The sequence below is a fragment of the Cervus elaphus genome, chromosome 11, assembly GCF_910594005.1.
Source record: "Cervus elaphus chromosome 11, mCerEla1.1, whole genome shotgun sequence".
NCBI classification, from domain to species: Eukaryota; Metazoa; Chordata; class Mammalia; order Artiodactyla; family Cervidae; genus Cervus; species Cervus elaphus.
The window spans coordinates 59,187,199-59,206,161 of record NC_057825.1 but is presented as its reverse complement, the minus strand read 5'-3'; the positions used below and the strand labels follow the sequence as shown (position 1 = coordinate 59,206,161).

At 48.9% G+C, this 18,963-nt stretch overlaps 1 protein-coding gene across 6 annotated transcripts in view; it reads left to right on the top strand.

Moving 5' to 3' along the window:
* Nucleotides 1-1,875: 1,875 nt before the first annotated feature.
* The window catches only part of ST6GAL2 (ST6 beta-galactoside alpha-2,6-sialyltransferase 2), a 102,281-nt gene continuing 85,193 nt past the window's right edge, over nucleotides 1,876-18,963 (top strand). For 3 of the 6 annotated variants that reach the window (XM_043917885.1, XM_043917880.1, XM_043917884.1), the window contains exon 1: nucleotides 2,753-3,136. The gene's annotated coding sequence lies outside the window, so the exon portion shown is untranslated. The other 3 variants (XM_043917883.1, XM_043917882.1, XM_043917881.1) reach the window with 3 other exon arrangements.

Here is an 18,963-nt window from a genome sequence, read left to right as displayed (position 1 = left end):
TGATAGCTTTATGTCTATCAACTAGCTTTCTGATTTCCTTAGGAAGCAATAATTAAGTCAATTTAGCCCCACTTCATTGATTAACCCAACCATAAATAATAAATTCACTTAAAATTTTACAGTGATTTGCATATTTGCCTGCAGGTGGTAATTTTTCTACAAGCATAAAGTTAATTGTTATTTGGCTACTCTTATTTAACTTCTCATTAAAATTTCCTTAAGGTAATCAAGGCACTAACTTCTGCAGCATTTAAATATGTATACACTATAGGAAAAGTATATAAATTATTTTCTATTTCATGGTTAAGGGATTTTAATAATGGCTACTATTATATATTAATTACTACAATTATTAGATATACCATTTCAAGCACTAGGGAGACATTTCAATACCTGATCTCTACTCTTTTATTTATTTATTTTGGCTGCACTGTGTCTTGGTTGCTGCATGTGGGCTTTCTCTAGTTGGGGGAGCTGGGGCTACTCTCTAGTTGGGGTGTGCAGGCTTCTCACTGCAGTGGCTTTTCTTGTTGCAGAGCACAGGCTCTAGGGCAGGTGGACTTCAATAACTGAAACTTCCTGGCTGTAGGACTCACAGGCTTCAGTAGTTTTAGTTCCACACATGGGCTGGTAGTTTCTGCTCACTTAGTTGCCCTGTGGCAAGTGGGGTCTTCCCTGACCAGGGATCAAACCCGTGTCCCCTGCACTGGCAGGCAGACTGTTATCCACCGCGCCACCAGGGAAGTCCCTGACTCTGCTCTTCACGATAAACCTGGAAGGTAGGTACCCTTCAGCGCATTATGCAGAAGAGAAGATCAAGGCCCACAGAGTCTGTGACCTGCCAGGGTCTCTCAGGGCAGTGGTCCCCCATCTTTCTGGCACCAGGAACTAGTTTCCTGGTTTCCTGAAAGGCAATTTTCCCACGGATTGGAGAGGGGGATGGCTCATGATGATTCAAGCATGTTACATTTATTGTGCACTTTATTTCTACTGCTTTATACCAACTCCACCTCAGATACTCCGGCACGAGACCCCAGAGGTTGGGGACCCCTCTGTCAGGGAACAAGGCTGGATTTTTCTGCATTACTCCCATCCCCACCAGGCCCAGGACCCTATCACGTCACTTTCTTATAGCCATACTGTAGGTGTTTCACATTTATCTAGCACTCTTCTCTAAACCCATGTAACACACGATCCCTTCATTGCAAGCCCTCCCAACTCCAGGTGTCAGAAACCATCACCACAACTGGGGAAACACAGGGAGAGCGTTTTTGGCCCCCACTGTTGATGGAGGGCAGCGAGTCTTGCCCAGTCAGTTTTAGTTGACACCTGGTGATGGTTTAAATTTCCGCAAACTCCCTGAAGGCAGGAAAGAAGTGCTACTCAGCTTCTCTTGTCTACTGCCCCTTCTCCAGCCCGGAATTCCGGAACACAGCAGTCACTCAGTAAATACTGAATGGATTGGATATCCAGTTCATTGTTTTCTTCTAAAAACCCTGAATTAGGTCAATGAATGTACATACGAATTTTAAAATAGTGTATTTAGTGAAGGATTTGTGTCTCCAAACTGTCAGCTCCTGCTGGGACCCGGAATGGACGGCGGCGGGGGTGGGGGGGAGGTAACCTGTCCCTCTGAGACGGCCACTACCTGGTGGATCCCCCAACTCCACCCCAACAGCCCTCTGGGGCCGCCGGAGGACTACAGGGTGGGGAGCTGCCTACCGCCTCCGTCGCGCACGCGGGGAGCGCGTTGAAGTTCAAAGGCGCCTGTTTACCAGCAAACAAAGCGCGTAGTGGTCTTGGTCGCAGGGACCAGCTGCGGTCCCCTCAGAAGGGACGAGGGCCGCGGCGACAAATGGACATTCCGCAGGCTGGCAGAGGGACATCCGATCTGCCGCCCCACCCCAGGCTCCGGCGCCGGTTTTCCGCGCACCGGGCCAGCAGCCTGGGGGCCGCGGTCCGGAGAACTTTGTCGGCCCGGCGAGGATGGCCGGGCAGACTGTGCATTAGGGAATTCCCAGGGGCAGGTGGCTACTCCCGCTGCAATCCCGACCCCTGGCGCCTCCGAGGAGCTCCCGGGAGCGAGGGCCGAGCGGCGGTGCGGAGCCGCCGAGCGGGCGGAACAAAGGGAGCCGCTGGCCGGGAGGATGCTGCGCTTGTTCCCCTGCGCCCCACCCGGCCCGCTCCGGGGCGCTGCCTCGCGTGCAGGTAGCCCGGCCTTCAGCTCCGCGGGAGGGTGTGCCGGAGCGGGGCGCACAAAGACTCACTTCCGCGGAGCCAGGCGCCCAGACCTTGGCCCCGCAGCTCACAGCAGGTACTAGTCCGTGCATCCCCGCAGTCGGCCAGGCCCGAGTGCCCGCGGCTGCGGCGCGCTGTGCCGGGTGGAGCCCGTGCAGGTGACCCTCAGAGGACCGGGACTGGCTGGCAGCGGCGGCGGGGACAGGCGTGCCTTTACAGGCCGCCGAGACGCCCCAGTCTACGATCACTCTGTGCCACCAGCGGGGCACGGCTCGCAGCCGGGGAGCGCCCACCTTGTACCCCTTGCGCCACCGCCTCTAGGCAGCGGGGCCAGGCAGTGGGGAGTGGTCGCGGAACTTGCCGAGGCCAGTTGCCGCCCGCTAGGTGAGCCCGGCAGCAAGGGGAGGCCGGAGGAAGCCGCCGAAGCGGAGGGGCGGGGGGCAAGGGGTGGGCGCTGGGGAGCGCGGGGCGGGGCGCGGCGCAGGCTCTGCGCGGGGGCTGGGAGCAGGGAGCCGCCGCCTGGAACAATGAGGCGCGCGGCGCGGGCTGAGCGCAACACCGCGCCGGCCGGGAGGCCGAGCCCCCCGCGCTCGCTTTCGCCGCCCAGCACCGAGCGATCAGGACCGGAGGAGACCCCGCCGGTCGCCCGGGACGCGAGCGCAGGCCGCCGGGTCTCTGGGGCTGCGCCGGGAGACTGCTCGGCAGAGGCGGGCGGCCGCTGCGGGAGCCGCTGAGCCGCGCGCGCGTCTGGCGCCCGGGCCCCGGCTCTCGGCTCCAGTCGGTGCGATTGTTGGAGCGCGTGGCGCGCGCCCGAGCGGCCGCGGGAGAAGATGTGACACGCTCGTCCCCGACTCCACGCCGCGGGGTCGGGCGCCGGGAGGCGCGGAGTACAGAGAAGGTGGGCGACCGAGGGCTCGGGGTCGGGCGGTGTCAGGAGGCTGCCGCTGAGTCGCCAGAGCCCGGGTGCACGTCGGCACCGAGTTAGACTCGGCGACCCGCTCCCAGACCTGTGGTGGGGTGTGGGGGAACGCTAAAGACAGTTTTGGGGGGAGAAGCAGGAAATTCCTCGAGAGGTGAGCCCACCGGAAGGCTTGCGCTCTGGAGATAGGAGGACACAGTGTGCCCCGGTGACTCTGACCCTGATCTTTAATTTTGACTCTGGAAGGGGCTCGAGGTCTTTAATTGTCTTCTCGACCCCACCCGCAGGCACAACTGCGTTTCTTAAAGCCTGATCTCTAGTTTTCTGTAGCTGAAACGTTTGGGGCAGAAGGATCTTGTGAATCCTGAGCAGCGGGCTGTTCGTTCTTGCGCACTGGCGCGAGGAGGGCGGCTTCGGAGTTGTCCCACTTTCCACCGTGTACCGAAAGGAGATTTGTTGCACTCGTGGGTACGGAATGCATCGTCCATCTCATTCGGATTTCGCGATGCAGGGGGGTGGAGCGGAGTGAAACTCCTGGCTGGAGCGAGGCGGCTGCTGCCTCCTTCCAGAGCGATCCGAATAGCTGTTTGAGAAGCCGTGCTTTCCAGGAATTTAAATGAGACTTTTTTCGAACGCCTTCCAGGTCTCTCCCCCTGGTACCGTGTTTGTTTTGTCAGGCTGAACTTTCAAAGCTGTTTTATAATCCGAGAAGCACTTTGGGAGAAGAGTAATGCTTGGCTGGATTGGTTGTGAACGTATTTTTAGTGATCAGGCTGAAAAATTGAGGAGAGGCAAACCATATTTGGTCGGAATCTTTGCTTTGTGTGCGGTTGGCGTTCTGATCGGGAAGGGGCCAGCTGATGCCCAGCTCGGTCGGCTGTCTGCTTGGTGAGGACATTGCTGGGGGACTCGAAAAGCATTTTAAGTACTTTCTGCACATTTTAAAACCTAGGGCGGGTTACTCGATAGTTACTTTTTTTCTTTTTTGAAATTTTGGTCGACATACTTTGCCATATTGAAATAAAATTCATGACCCGTGGGTTTCATAAATGAAATGCTGATGTTGCAAACTTGGGGTTGACGTTTTCTTTTAAAAGGAGAAATGATGTGTGGCCTTGAGCTTATTTTTACCCGCTATTTTTCTGAAACTGGCAACCAAAATTTTTCCAACCCTTGAAGGCTCGCATTTCCCACTAATGCATCAGGGAAACTGTTGGCAGTAGGGAGTGGGGAGTGCTGGAAACTAGTGGAAGAATTGCCTTGAATTTTACAGCTGAGTTTAAGAAAAGTCACTCAAACATGTTGGAATTCTTGATAAAATTTTTGTTGTGAGTGAGGTAAACTGGGGTATTCCTTTCTGCTTGGTGCAGGTGAAGTTTCTGGAGCTTCTTACTAAATCTCTGTAGAAACTGTGTAATAAGCCTCAGCTGTTAGTGGGGTTCTGAGCCCCACAGTTCAGACAAGAAGGGCAGAAGGTGGGAGAGAGCTCAAAGCAGAAAGCAGCATTTGGTGAGTGTAGTAAGTGGTACCTGCGATCTGGGAAGTAAAGATAAAGAATTGAGGGCATTTAGACTGGAGGATTCAAAGCTGAGATAACTTCACATCTGAAAATATGTGAATGGATTTATTATGTAGAGAAGAGCAGGCAGCGGTGCTCAGTCTCTGATGAGGATAATTAAGAGGGAAAGGTTTACTCATGGGTGAACACGTCAGTTGGGTCTGGGGTAGGATTTGTGGCCAGCCTGTGAGATTAAACAGTGAAGTGGTTGCTGAGAAATTCCTGTAGATGTTGTTTCTGGAGCTTTTTTTTTCTGAGATTCTCCTTTTCCTGAGATGATGCAGTGTGTGAATGCTTATACTAACTGGAGTTTTATCCTCTGTGTCTACAGTTTATCCAAGTGTTTCTCAGTGCTTAAGTTTTTCTACAAAAATACCAACTTATTTCTATACTTTTGTACCTATTGCTTAGGTAAGCCAATGACAAGTTCCTTTCCAGAAACTTGGAGATATTTGCCCTTTGAGAAACTTCTAATTAATGTCTGGATTTGGTGTCTCATTCTTGATGCTTTTGCATAAAAAATGTCTTATGCATTAATAATTGGAACAGCCTTTGTTTTAATATTCACCTAAGTATACAGTGTTTTTTCTCCCTCCTGGATCTTCTATTGTATTATCTTAATTTTTAATTGCTTAAATTAAGTGAACTACTTTACTCTTCTTGCTTGAATGTCTTAGCAAAGATAGTGCCTTCAAGGTAGGTGTATGTCAAGCTTTGCAATTTTAATCATTGAACACTCCTTTAAAAAGAACTAGGGGAAAATAAAAAAAGAACTAGGGGATTAAACTGACAACTGACAGTAAGAGAAATAATTACATAGACTCAGATACTAATTTTGGAATCAGGACTGTGCAGCTGTAATTTACACAGCAGTTTTCAATGTTCTTAACAGGTTGGTGTCAAAGTCCAAACCCTGACTGTGCTGGAAGAGGTGACCAGCTACTCTTATGCATAAACATCAGTCTGTGGATTACTACATCTGCCATTTTTCTACTTTTGAGCGATTTATGTGTAAACATGGGGCTTGGGTTTTTTATGACTCTTACAAAATTCCATCCTGATCTTAAATTCTAAGCCGCATCCCGTCCCCCTAAATTGATGGGGAAGAAATGCAATTCAAAATGCATGGAACACACCTGGCCTGTGGGTGAAGTGGTGGCCCTAATGTAAAGGGTGTGGGACTGGCCTGAGCAGTCCTGAGCCAGTAGTTTGGTCCAGCCCTCACGTCCATCCTAGACCTGCCACTTGTTAAAAGCTGGGTTTCCCGCAGTGGTCTGCCTACTGTCTTCCCTTGGCCGTAGGCAGGTTCCGGTCTGCCTCCCAGCACCAAGTCCCTCCTGCTTTGGCATGGCATTGCCCTGTGGATGGAATGACATCAGAGCACCACCATACACTCTCGGGGACTTGTCTGAACAGACCTGTCCATACCCCTCCTGCTTTCCGCTGCCCACTGTGGTCTTCTCCAGGAAAGAATCCCCAGTTCCAGGCTGATGTTTTTTCTAACAAGTGTGAGGGTTGGGGTAGCAGTTTTGCACTGGACTTTCTCAAAGAATGAAGCAGCAAGGAGACCTCTCGGTCCCGAGTCCTGTAGGGACCTGCGTGGTTTTCAGGGCTGCCAGATGAAGACTCAGGTTAAACTCTCTCCAAGGTGTCCTCCGGCATGGGGATTGCGTGGAATGGATAATTGTGTTTTCTGGCGTATCGAAAAGCTGATTCCCCTGCTCAGAAGAGAAGGAAACTTTAGTTATCCATACTGGGCATCCCTTCCAACAGCCCATAGTCCTGGGGAGAGCAGTGATGCCAAGAATAATCAGAGCCTCTGCTTTGAGATATTTCATGCCCCACCCTGCTGTTATGCCTGCACAGGGCATCAGGGGCACCTTGGCCACAACCTGGGCCATGCTATGAGACTGAGCTCAGAAGGAGGAGGTGGCTGCCTCAAGAGTGAGAACAGAGCTGGGATCTGAACTTGGCCTTGGGTGTCTCCAAATGCAGATGACACCACCTTGAGGAAAGAAAGGAACTGAGGAACCTCTTGATGAAAGTGAAAGAGGAAAGTGAAAAAGTTGGTTTAAAACTCAACATTCAAAAAACTAAGATCATGGCATCCAGTCCCATCACTTCATGGCAAATAGATGGGGAAACAGTGGAAACAGTGACACACTTTATTCTCTTGGGCTCCGAAATCACTGCAGATGGTGATTGCAGCCATGAAATTAAAAGACACTTGCTCCTTGGGAAAAAAGCTATGATCAACCTTGACAGCATATTACAAAGCAGAGACATTACTTTGCCAGCAAAGGTTCATCTAGTCAAAGCTGTGGTTTTTCCAGTAGTCATGTATGGATGTGAGAGTTGGACCATAAAGAAAGCTGAGCACCAAAGAAGTAATGCTTTAGAACTGTGGTGAAGAAGACTCTTGAGAAGGGACTGCAAGATCAAACCAGTCAATCATAAAAGAAATCGGTCCTGAAGATTCACTGGAAGGACTGATGCTGAAGCTGAAGCACCAATACTTTGGCCACCTGATGCGAGGAACTGACTCATTGGAAAACACCCTGATGCTGGGCAAGATTGAAGGCAGGAGGAAAAGGGGGTGACAGGATGAGATGGTTGGATGGCATCACTGACTTGATGGACATGGATTTGAGCAGGTTTTGGGAGTTGGTCAAGGACAGGGAAGCCTGGTGTGCTGCAGTCCATGGGGTAGCAAAGAGTCAGACATGACTGAGTGACGACTGAACTGAACTTGAGTGTCTATAAAGGCCATGCAGCAACATGAGATACCACTCTGAAGAGGAAGGGCACTGACTGGGAGCTCCCAGCCCCCCTGGGTGTGCTGGCTCCAGAAGGTAGTCCAGGCTGCAAGTGCAGAGCCTGGAGCCCGTGTCTTTTGGAACCTGGAGGCAGACGGAAGCTTGAGTTGCAGCTGAAAGGTGGCCCAGGCCATTTGGGATATCCAGTCATGAAGTAGTAGGATGAAATTCAGGCTCACGGGGTATGACAGCAGTGACATTTCCAAAGAAAAATATAAGTTAAGATTGAAGAGAATTACCCCTGTGCTTTGAGGCTTCCCCAGTGGCTCAGACAGTAAAGAATTTGTCTGCAATGCAGGAGACCTGGGTTCAATCCCTGACTTGGAAAGATCCCCTGGAGAAGGGAATGGCAATACCAGCTCCAGTATTCTTGCTTGGAAAATCCCATGGGCAGAGGAGCCTGCCAGGCTACAGTCTATGGGGTCGCAAAGAGTCAGAAACGCTTGAGTAACTAACACACTCTTGAGTTATTGGGTCGTTGAAGAGTACAAGCCTAGAAAGTAGCCTCTTGGGATGTTTAGAAATATATTGGCTAAGGCATTAGAGAATACATCGTAAAGAAAAATCCTGCAGTGTCTCGATCAGAAGCTTCTGTTTTCAGAAATTTAAAATTCACATACTTAGTCCTATGCTAGGCTGCTTCTAGGATTTGAGCCTGAGAGGAGAATGCTATATTAACTTCAGAACCATTGGTTTTCTGCGTTCAAATTATACAAATTTTTCAAGTACAAGTTCTTGCATGTTGCTAATTATTGTGGCTTCTAGAATGACTTTCTGGAGAAGAAAATGGCAAACGGTATTCTTGCCTGGGAAATCCTATGGACAGAGAAGCCTGAAAGTCTACAGTCCATGGCATCACAAAAGAGTTGGCCATGACTGAGTGACTAAGCATAGAATGACTTGACTTTAAATTACATTTGGGAAAAGGTAAATCTTGTAGATACCCCAATAGTTTTCATGAATCAGAAATTAATGTGAAAAGTAACTTCCTTGAAAGTCTATTGATGGCTTTTTTGCAGTGTGTTAAAACCTGTGTTTGTACCTCTGGCCACAGATGGGTAAGAAAAAGTGCAATTAATACAGAATTTGTTTTCTAAATGATACAGTTAATTCAATGACAATGTCAGACTCTAGGTGCATGATTAAATGAATGAATTTGCTTTTCCTATTAGAAGAAGGGTCTTACTATATAAATTATATTTTACAATTGGGAAAATTATACCCCTGAGAAGTCCCAGTACCAAAAAAGAAAAAAGGAGGACTACCTTTTAAAAGACGACACAAGCACACACACACATTGGCACACCCTAACACACACTCACACTTAAATATGGGAGGAACACATCCTGGGACTGATGTGACTTTATGTCAGATATGAGGAGAGAAAATGTGAATCATGACAAGTAAACATTCCTGGCTGGGATTCACAGCTGCTGAGAAACAAACTCAGGATCAGAACCCTGGCTTTCTGACCTGGAGAACACTCTTCTTCCTGTATCAGTGATCTCTGGAGAATTCCACAGTATCAGTGGGGTAGGAAGATCTCAAAAACGTTTAACGTTTAAACTGCACTCTTAGTTTATTATAAGTAGACCATGTGTTAGGGAAAGAAATGGCAATCCACTCCAGTATTCTTGCCTGGAGAATTCCATGGACAGAGGAGCCTGGCGGGCTACAGTCCAGGGGGTCACAAAAGAGTCGGACATGACTGAGCGACTGCACAGCAGCAAAGACTGCATGTGGGAACGCGCACTTTTTTCTCTGTGTGTGCAGTGTGAGGGTTCTTATAGCGTCAGCATCTTCAGGTACCCGGGTAGGTGCAGGATGTGTTTCATCCTTGGGCCCAGATCCTGCAGTGGCAGCTCCAGCAGGGTGTCTAGGGTGCATCTAGTGTGCTGGGCTGGGCCAGGCGACTGGACTCCTGGCATCAAAGCTCAAGTTCCCTGTGGGGGGAGGTAGATTCAGAACAGGATTAGAGGAGGAAAGTCAGGTGTGTGCGTGTGTGTGCTTGCTTTATACTGTGTTTTTACATGGTGGATGAAAGCAGGACTGAGGGTTGCAGTAAGATATTTCAACATTCCCCTTGTTTATCCTGTGTGCTTGCCAAGGACATTTTTGCTTAAAGTCAAGTACCTTGGGATGTCCAGTCACCTGTGTACCTCAAAACCAAGTGTCCTTCCTTTGGTGTCTGGCAGTTTGTAGGGTGAACAGAACGCAGGGGCTGTCACGGGCCCCCTTGCTTGTGTGGGGAGAACAGGGGACAGATGGTAAAGTTCACACCAAGATACACAAAAGTGCAAGTGTCAGTCACTTATTTGTGTCTGACTCTTTGCAACCCCATGGACTGCAGCCTGCCAGGCTCCTCTGTCCACGGTATTCTCCAAGCCAGAATACTGGAGTGGGTTGCCATTCCCTTCTCCAGGGGATCTTACCCACCCAGGGATTGAACCTGGGTCTCCTGTATTACAGACAATTCTTTACCAACTGAGAAAAACCTGAAGCATCGGATGATATCCAGGTGCCAGGACAGTGACATCATGGAACACATCAGGTCTGGAGCAGGCCTTCCTTTTCTCACATTTTGCTAGCTACTTTAGGAAGTCAGACTTAAACCATTCAACCCTATTATTTGTATGCCTCCCTGAATCTCACAGAGAACACCTGAAAAGCGCCTCTCTTTTCATAATGATCCCAGATGTGGTTGGACATCTTTGTTCCTTTCTTTAACAGAGCGTTCAGAAGTGAGGGACATGTGTAGTTGGCTGGTAATTAGTAAATAAATTGGGTAGGACCTTCCCAGGGAGAGTTTACAAAAGCAGTCATCTCGGCTTCATAAACGTATCAAATCCTAACAATCAGAGCCACACACATTAGCAGCCCCTGGTGGGATAATAAGGCTGGTCCCCAGGGACGGGCTGGTGGTGGTTGTGGTTGGGCTGCGTTTTTTTCCTGCTTGCCCATGAACAGATATTAAAATTTGGGGAAGGTCCCTGGGCAAGAAAGTATAAAATCTCAGCTGGCCACAAAGAATTGTAAGTGCAGTGCTTTGACTCTGAGTTCTGGCCCACCCAGTGCAGGTGAAGGTAACAGACACCTTTGGTGAGAAGCCAGAGATGTTCTGTGCTGTGTCCCCACCAGGGTGTCACACCTGGCCTGAGTGTCACACATGGCCATTACGCGTTCTGACAGCACTCCCTACAGGAGACAACCACCCAGACTGAGGGCAACTTCCCGGGAGAGAGGGTCAGCTGCATTTGGATTCATGAGAGCTTATATGGCGCTTCCTGTATTTTCCAAGCATCTTCCCAGACTACATCCTCTATGTGCTAAGCGCTCTGCACTGCTTTCCCAAAAGATCAAGTGAGGGCTCAGGGCAGCCCTGGGTGAGTCAGTTAATTAAAGGAACTCTTTCCATTACTCTGAACCCATACTAGAATGAAAATAAAGACTGTCACCAGTGGTTGAAGTTAGGGACTTCAAGTGATTCTTCGTGGTAAATAGAACATTGCAGGAGTTTAATGAAAGCATATGGAGTTTAAAAAAAAAAATACATGGAGCGCTTGAATAAACTGTTCTTGCTCCATTTAAGTATGCTTAAGATACAAGGGATGACTTGCAAATGAACAGAGAGGAACCTAAGCGTGGCTTTCTTCTCACCCAAGGAAGTCATTTTAAATCGCTTTCATAATCCAGTTAAGTGGATTTTAATGACAGCATGTGTGTTGGTCGTTAGCAGCCACGTTGCTGCCTGTGGCAGTGCAGCGGTTCCATCCCGTGACAACCCCCAGCACCACCACCGCTCGGGATCTCCACAAAGTCTCACAGACCCAGGTCTGTCCTGGACATACCCACCTGGCAAAGGAAGCTCTTTGGAGGAAGCTCCATCTGCTGTTGGGCTTCCCAGGTGGCGCTAGTGGTAAAGAACCCACCTGCCAGTGCAGGAGATATAAGAGACGTGTGTTCAATCCCTGGGTTGGGACGATCCCCTGGAGGAGGGCATAGCTATCACTCCAGTATTCTTGCCTGGAGACTCCCATAGAGGAGCCTGGCGGACTATAGTCCATGGGGTCACAACGAGTCTGACCTGACTTAGCACTGCACCATCCACTGTCACAGGCCTGGGTTGACTCCCACAACCTTCAGTGCTACTGCTATTTGTGGTAATAAATTAAAATTGAAAATCTGTGAAAACGGTTCCGTTTTGTGAAGGACCTTAGCTCTCTGCACACCCTCGAGCCCTTTTAATTTTCCTCATGAGTCACGCTGTGCCAACTTAATGAAGTTTGCATTACCAGTTGGTTTCTCTGCACTTTTTAATTATGTTGTTGTCCTGGACAAGGTCTTTGATAACTGGAAGTGGGTAGAAAGTTCTCTTACTGGGTTCTGAAATTCTGATGCCAGTCAGGAAGGTCTAAGCCTGTGATCAAACTAGCTCACCAACTTGTGCTGTGTTCTTCTGGGAATTCAGAACCGTGGGTTATTCAAGCTGGTTTCCAGTGGATCCCAACATTTCAGGAGAGGGTGTGAACTCAGCCTTGACCTTTGCAGTGGGCTGAGTGTTTTGCATGTTTGTTCGGTTTTCTTTTTTTTCCAACTGCTTTGGACTGCTTGAGAAGATTTACTCTCAGGCAGAGAACCTCAAAGTCAAGAGTTTTGTGGCTTCCTTGAAGCTGATGATGAATAATTCAGATCTTACAAGAGGTCCTGCCTTTCCCTTGTTTGTGCTGTGTGTGTGCTCAGTCATGTCAGGCTCTTTGCAACCCCATGAACTATAGCCCTCCTGGCTCCTCTGTCCATGGGATTCTCCAGGCAAGAATACTGGAGTGGGTTGCCATTCCCTTCTCCAGGGGATCTTGCTGACCCAGGGATTGAACAGTTCTCCTGCATTGTAGGCAGATTCCTTACCACCTGAAACACAAGCAAACCTGACAAACAGGTAAATAAAGATGCTCTGTCTCCCAGGAGTAGAGGCCAGGCGCCTGCTCTATCCAGCTGAGCTGCGTATCAGGACGGGTGAGGGGCGACAGCTGTCAGGGGAGGGGATCCCCTCGGAGTTCGGGGGTCTGCAGCTTCAGCCTCATAGAGAGGATCATAGAAAAAGCAAGAGTGTTCCAGAAAAACATCTACTTCTGCTTTATTGACTATACCAAAGCCTTTGACTATGCGGATCACAGCAAACTGTGGAAAATCCTTCAAGAGATGGGAATACCAGACCACCTTACCTGCCTCCTGAGAAACCTGTATGCAGGTCAAGAAGCAACAATTAGAACTGGACATGGAACAATGGACTGGTTCCAAACTGGGAAAGGAGTATGTCAAGGCTGTATATTGTCACCTTGTTTATTTAACTTCTATGCAGAGTACATCATGCGAAATGCCAGGCTGGATGAAGCACAACCTGGAATCAAGATTGCTGGGAGAAATATAAATTACCTCAAATATGCAGATAACACTACCTTTATGGAAGGAAGCAAAGAGGAACTGAAGAACTTTTTGATGAAAGTGAAAGAGGAGAGTGAAAAAGCTGGCTTAAAACTCAACATCCAAAAAACTAAGATCATGGTATACAGTCCCATCACTTCATGACAAATAGATGGGAAAACAGTCACAGACTTTATTTTCTTGGGCTCCAAAATCACTGCAGATGGTGACTGCAGCCATGAAATTAAAAGACATTTGTTCCTTGGAAGAAAAGCTATGACCAACCTAGATAGCATATTAAAAAGAAGAGACATTACTTTGTCAACAAAGGTCTGCCTAGTCAAAGCTATGGTTTTTCCAGCTATGTATGGATGTGAGAGTTGGACTATAAAGAAAGCTGAGCACCAAAGAATTGCTGCCTTTGAACTGTGGTGTTGGAGAAGACTCTTGAGAGTCCCTTGGACTGCAAGAAAATCAAACCAGTTGATCATAAAGGAAATCAGTCCTGAATATTCATTGAAAGAACTGATGCTGAAGCTGAAACTTCAATACCTTGGCCACTGATGCAAAGAACTGACTCATTGGGAAAGACCCTGATGCTGTGAAAGATTGAAGGTGGGAGGAAAAGGGGACAACAGAGGATGAGATGATTGGATGGCATCACCGACTTGATGGACATGTGTTTGAGCGGGCTCCGGGAGTTGGTGATGGTCAGGGAAGCCTGGCGTGCTCTAGTCCATGGGGTTGCAAAGAGTTGGACATCACTGAGTGACTGAACTGAACTGAACAAGGATCCTACATGTAGGGCAGCAAAGGAGACACAGACATAAAGAACAGACTTTTGGACTCTGGGAGAAGCCGAGGGTGGGATAATTTGAGAGAATAGCATTGAAGCATGTATATTAGCATATGTAAAACAGATGACCAGTGCAAGTTCAATGCGTGAAGCAGGACACCCAAAGCCGGTGCTCTGGGACAACCCAGCGGGATGAGGTGCGGAGGGAGGTGGGAGGGGGTTTCAGGATGGGGGGACACATGTGCACATGTGATTCATGTCGATGTATAGCAAGATTATCACAATCTTGTAAGGTAATTATCCTCCATCAAAATAAATTAATTAATTAAAAAAAAAAAGACTCTGAGATGTGGGACCTTATCTAGTCTGCCTTTGTGTTGCCAGCTCGAACATTCCTCCTGTGGATCCTGTAGATATTTGTTGAGTAAAAGTCGCTCCTTTCATGGCAGACTTGGGCTTGTTGCCATCAAGCAGTGGAGTTCCACCCACCGACTCTTTATCCTCAGGGCTGGGGAGTCAAGGAGAGGGACCGAGGACACTCCTTCCATGAATCCTGCATCTCACAGGGTTGTTACTGTACTCGCTCCCTGGTTCACGCTCTTTGGCCACAGTTAACAAGTGTGGGAACAGGAACGTGCTGAGGTCAGACATTTCCTTCTTAGGAAGAGAACTAAGTTGGCTTCTTGTCATGGTCTCCGCAGCCCCCAGACTCTCCCCTGGGAGAGGAGGGAGGCGGATGAGGTTTCTTGTCCTGGATTCCATGCTCCCTGCCATCAGCCTTTGTCTCCATCTCTTTCTCGGACACACATCTCATTGCATTCATACCTACAAGAGCGCTCTGGGGGCGCAGCGGGGGATTTCAGTTCCTGACCTCTGCTCGGAGACTTGAATACCAATGCTTACTCTATTATAGCAGGTGCTAACGATTTATGAGCTGTGAAAAGTTTCCTTTCAGTGCACCGGAGGTCAGAACTGGACATTTAATTTGAAACCCATATGGCACTGACTTGACAGTATGGGGAGACCCTTTGTAAACTGTAGAGGGCAGTCGCTGTGAGAGACATGAACTCTGGAGCTAACAGACTAAGTCTCAGATTCCAGGCCTCCACTTTGGAGGAATTTGTGGTCGTTATTCTCTTTTCTTTTCTTCTTTCTGTTCTACTTTTTTTTTTTTTTTAATTCAGACTTTTAGAGCAGCTTAAGGTTCCCAGCAAAATTGAGCAGAACATATGGAGACTTCCTGTATACGCCCTGCCTCACACATGCACAGCATCCCCTATTATCAGCATCTCCCCAAATGGTATATTTGTTGCAAACCGATGAACCTACATTGATGCATCATAATGTCCCAAAGTCCATAGTTAACCTTTGGGTTCACTCTTGGGTTTATACATTCTATGTTGTTGATGTTGTTGTTGTAGTTGCTAAATTGTGTCTGACTCTTTTCTGACCCCATGGGCTGTAGCCCACCAGGCTCCCCTGTCCATGGGATTCTCCAGGCAAGAATCCTGGAGTGGATTGCCATTTCCTTCTCCAGGGGATCTTCCCAACCTGGATCAAACATGAGTCTCCTGCACTGCAGGCAGACTTCTTAGCATCTGAGCCACCAGGGAAGTTGAAAACTTACGTCCACACAAAAACTCAGCTGCTGCACGTGGACGAGCAGCAAGGACTCATGGTCACACTTGGGGCCCACATATTCTCCACCTCTGTTCTGCTGGAGCACACACTCCATGGTCCTGGTCTCCCTTCCAGCTTCACTTAGAATACACAGAACCAAAGACACAACTCTAAGACCTCCAAGACAGCGACAGGGGAGCAGGAAGCCAAGGCTGGCCCTTTGCACGCGGGTTCCTGTAGGGCTCCCGATTGTGTGCCTGTGAAGCCAGCCCGACTGATGTCCCATGGACTCTTAACCTCAGTTTCTCATCATGAAACTGAGGCATTCAGAGCGCCCAGCTCACAGGTCATTCTTAGGTTTTTCACTGACACAGCAGCACACTTGGAGTCTGTGAGCTCTACCCCTTCTACCACCAGGCAAGGCTTAAACACAGGCAGCTGGTCAGATGCAGCCAGGCCACTCGGTGTCACCTCCAGAACTGAACAGGCTGCACAGAGGTTTCCATAAGTCACGGAGGATGAATCTTATTAGCCCTCTGGAAATGAGTCAGTGCCTGTACAGATGAGCAAGCAAATAAAATCGAGTACCTTCAGCACTTTGAACAGCAAGTGGTTGTATAAAAAGAAAAGACCTGGCTGCCAGCCCCCGTCATTTTCCCCTGGGAGCTCGCACCCGCCCCTGAACCTCAGCACCCTCACCTGTGAAGCGAAAGCCTCTGAGCCTGATGGATCTGGGGGCTTGGACATCATGGTGTAGAGTCTTAAAAAGTGGGGTACCTAAGATAAAAGTCAAGACGTGAATGTGTGTAGCAGGACAGCAAACCAGGTTTATCATCGCCATCCTGTCATCTGGACATTGAAAGCCAGCAGCACTGGAGACCCTGTCCCCGAAGCTGAGCCTTCACCAGCAGGACTGACACCCATGTGCGCCTGTCACTGCCATACAGACACCTGCTGTCTGGTAGCCACATGGCACCCTCCTCGAAAGTCTGAACTTGTCCTTCTGCATCTGTCTAAAGGACCCTGAAGCCCTCCAGGTGTCTGAACAACCAGGGACCCTGGCATGAATACCCTTGCAGAATAGACTTCTTCTGGGAGGGGTGAGGTACCCCAGTTCCGGCAGCTCCCATGCCAATGTTCAGGAACTCTGTGCATGGGAGCTCAGTCGCTTAGACATGCCTGACTCTTTTGTGACCCCATGAACTGTACCTGCCCAGTTCCTCTGTCTATGGGATTTTCCAGGCAAGAATACTGGAGTGGATTGCCATTTCCTCCCTCAGGGGATCTTCCTGACCCACGGGTTGAATCCACATGTCCTGTGTCTCCTACACTGGTAGGCGGGTTCTTTAGCACTGAGCCACCTGAGAAGCCCCTAGGAATTTTGTGAGCCAATTATTAAATGATATTAAAAACAAAGATGGTCAGCTCTCAAAACTCATCGATTCCTAAGTTTCATCACACCTTCTGCCTTTTCTCCTCCAGGAGTCCTTTGCATCTATTGCATCTGTGTAGTAAAAGTACTGAGATGAGCTTCTGTGTCTGTTCCCACCTCTGAGTTCAATAAGGACACATAAGTAGATTGAAATTGGTGGAAATATTTACACCATAGAAATAGGCAAATGCTAAAAATTAGGTCTCCTCCCCACTCCCCTTGCCTGAGAGCAAGTTTTAAAATTTTTATCTGTACATTGCCGAGCAAGGATGACATTTAGAGAAGTTCCTTTTGAAAAGTTTGTTACAAGCTGTGTTTATCATAGACCATTCCAGAAACCAGTAGAAAGTGTGGAAAAGGAAAAAAGGAAGAAGGGGTGACCATTCTGGGAGCACCCGTGCCTGGAAGTACATGGACTGTGTAGAATCTAATAAAAATCCTCTGGAAGACCGGCTGAGCTGTGTGATGGCACTCAGCCTTTCAGAGGAGAGAGAACTGGTGTTTGTGACTCAGCTCCTTAACATCTTCCTTCTGTAGAATGGGAATCTGGGTATGATTTGCAAAGGCAGTAGTGTTCAACGCTATGGGAAAGTTTTTGTAAGCATGATTACACTCTGCTGTTTCTTTCATTCATGTATCTGTGCCTCAGGTGATAAAAGTCCCTTGCCAGTGGGAGAAGCAGGCATGGACGCAGGGCTGGGCAGCACAGGAAACAGCCAGGGAGGGTGCCCCAGCTGGTTCCTGAGGTGACAGCCCCCATTTTCCTGCAGAGGACTCAGCTGGGAGCCCAGTGTCACTTGTGGGGTCCAGGGCTGCACAGGGCTGCACGGGTCAGGGTGGGTGTGGCTGGCTTGGGGAGAGGTGATGAGGACTAGGAAGCTGTGGTCAGACAAGCTTCCGTGGGTGGTTCTGTGGGTGGTTTGGGGATTCCTGCCAAACCACCTCCTGACCGCATGGGAGGGCGGTGCCTGTTCTCTCTCCTGCCCTGAGCTTTTACTCACTCACGCAGCCATCCAAGGGCCAACATGCAATGCATGCGTGGGCCCTGGGATTTTGCTTCAAGTCTGGAGCAGATGCCAGGAGGTTTCATTTTTTTAATTAATTTTTGTTGGAGTATGGCTGCTTCACACTGTAGGGTCAATTTCTGCTGTATAGCAAAGCGAATATATATACATATAGTTCCCTCTTTTTCGGATTTCCTTCCCGTTTAGGCCACCACAGAGCATTGAGTAGAGCTGAGAACATTGAGTGTGCGATGCAGCAGGTTCTCATTAGCTTTCTATTTTATGGGCTACCTTGGCGGCTCAGACGGTGAAGAATCTGCCTGCAACACAGGAGGCTAGAGTTTGATCTCTGGGTTGGGAAGATCCCTTGGAGGAGGGAATGGCAACCCACACCAGTATTCTTGCCTGGGGAAGCCCATGGACAGAGGAGCCGGTCGGGCTACAGTCCATGGGGTTGCAAAGAGGAGGACACAACTGAGCGGCTACAGCAAAGTGAGTCAGCCATATGTATACATAGATCCCCTCTCTTTTGGATTTTCTTCCCGTTGAGGTCACCAGAGAGCACTGAGTAAGTTCCCTGTGCTCTACCGTCGGCTCTCATCAGTTATCTATTTTATATTCAGGATCAATAGTGTACATTTGTCAACCTCAGTCTGCCAGTTAATCCTCCCCCTGGCCCTTTCCCCCTTGGTGTCCATCCATTGTTCTCTACGTCTTCATTGTCTCCAATGTGTCATCCATTGTCTCTATTTCTCATTTTTCACGTATGTGTAGCACCACACACATAAGTGTTGTTCTGGAACCTCTGTGTCATCACCACCAAGAGAAGAGGATGCACAGTAATAATAAGGCTCTTTCCAGCTCCACATCCCTCTGACTCCCAGTCTCCATCTATCCCCATGATCACCTTGTGAGACATTCAGAGCGGCTGTTCCTAATTTTTCAGCTGAGAGAAGAGAGACAGCGGAGGTTGGCTAAGGAGTGCAGGTCCCGCAGTAGCATGTGGGGCACCCATGCGTTTCTCCACTTGGTGAGTGTTTCTCTCAGGAACACGGACCCTGAGGGTCCTGCTTGTGAGCCCTGGAAGCCACCTTGTGGTCATCTGCTCTGGGGCCAACCTCAGACCCATCCTGTGATGGATGGGGGAGCACCTGAGTTC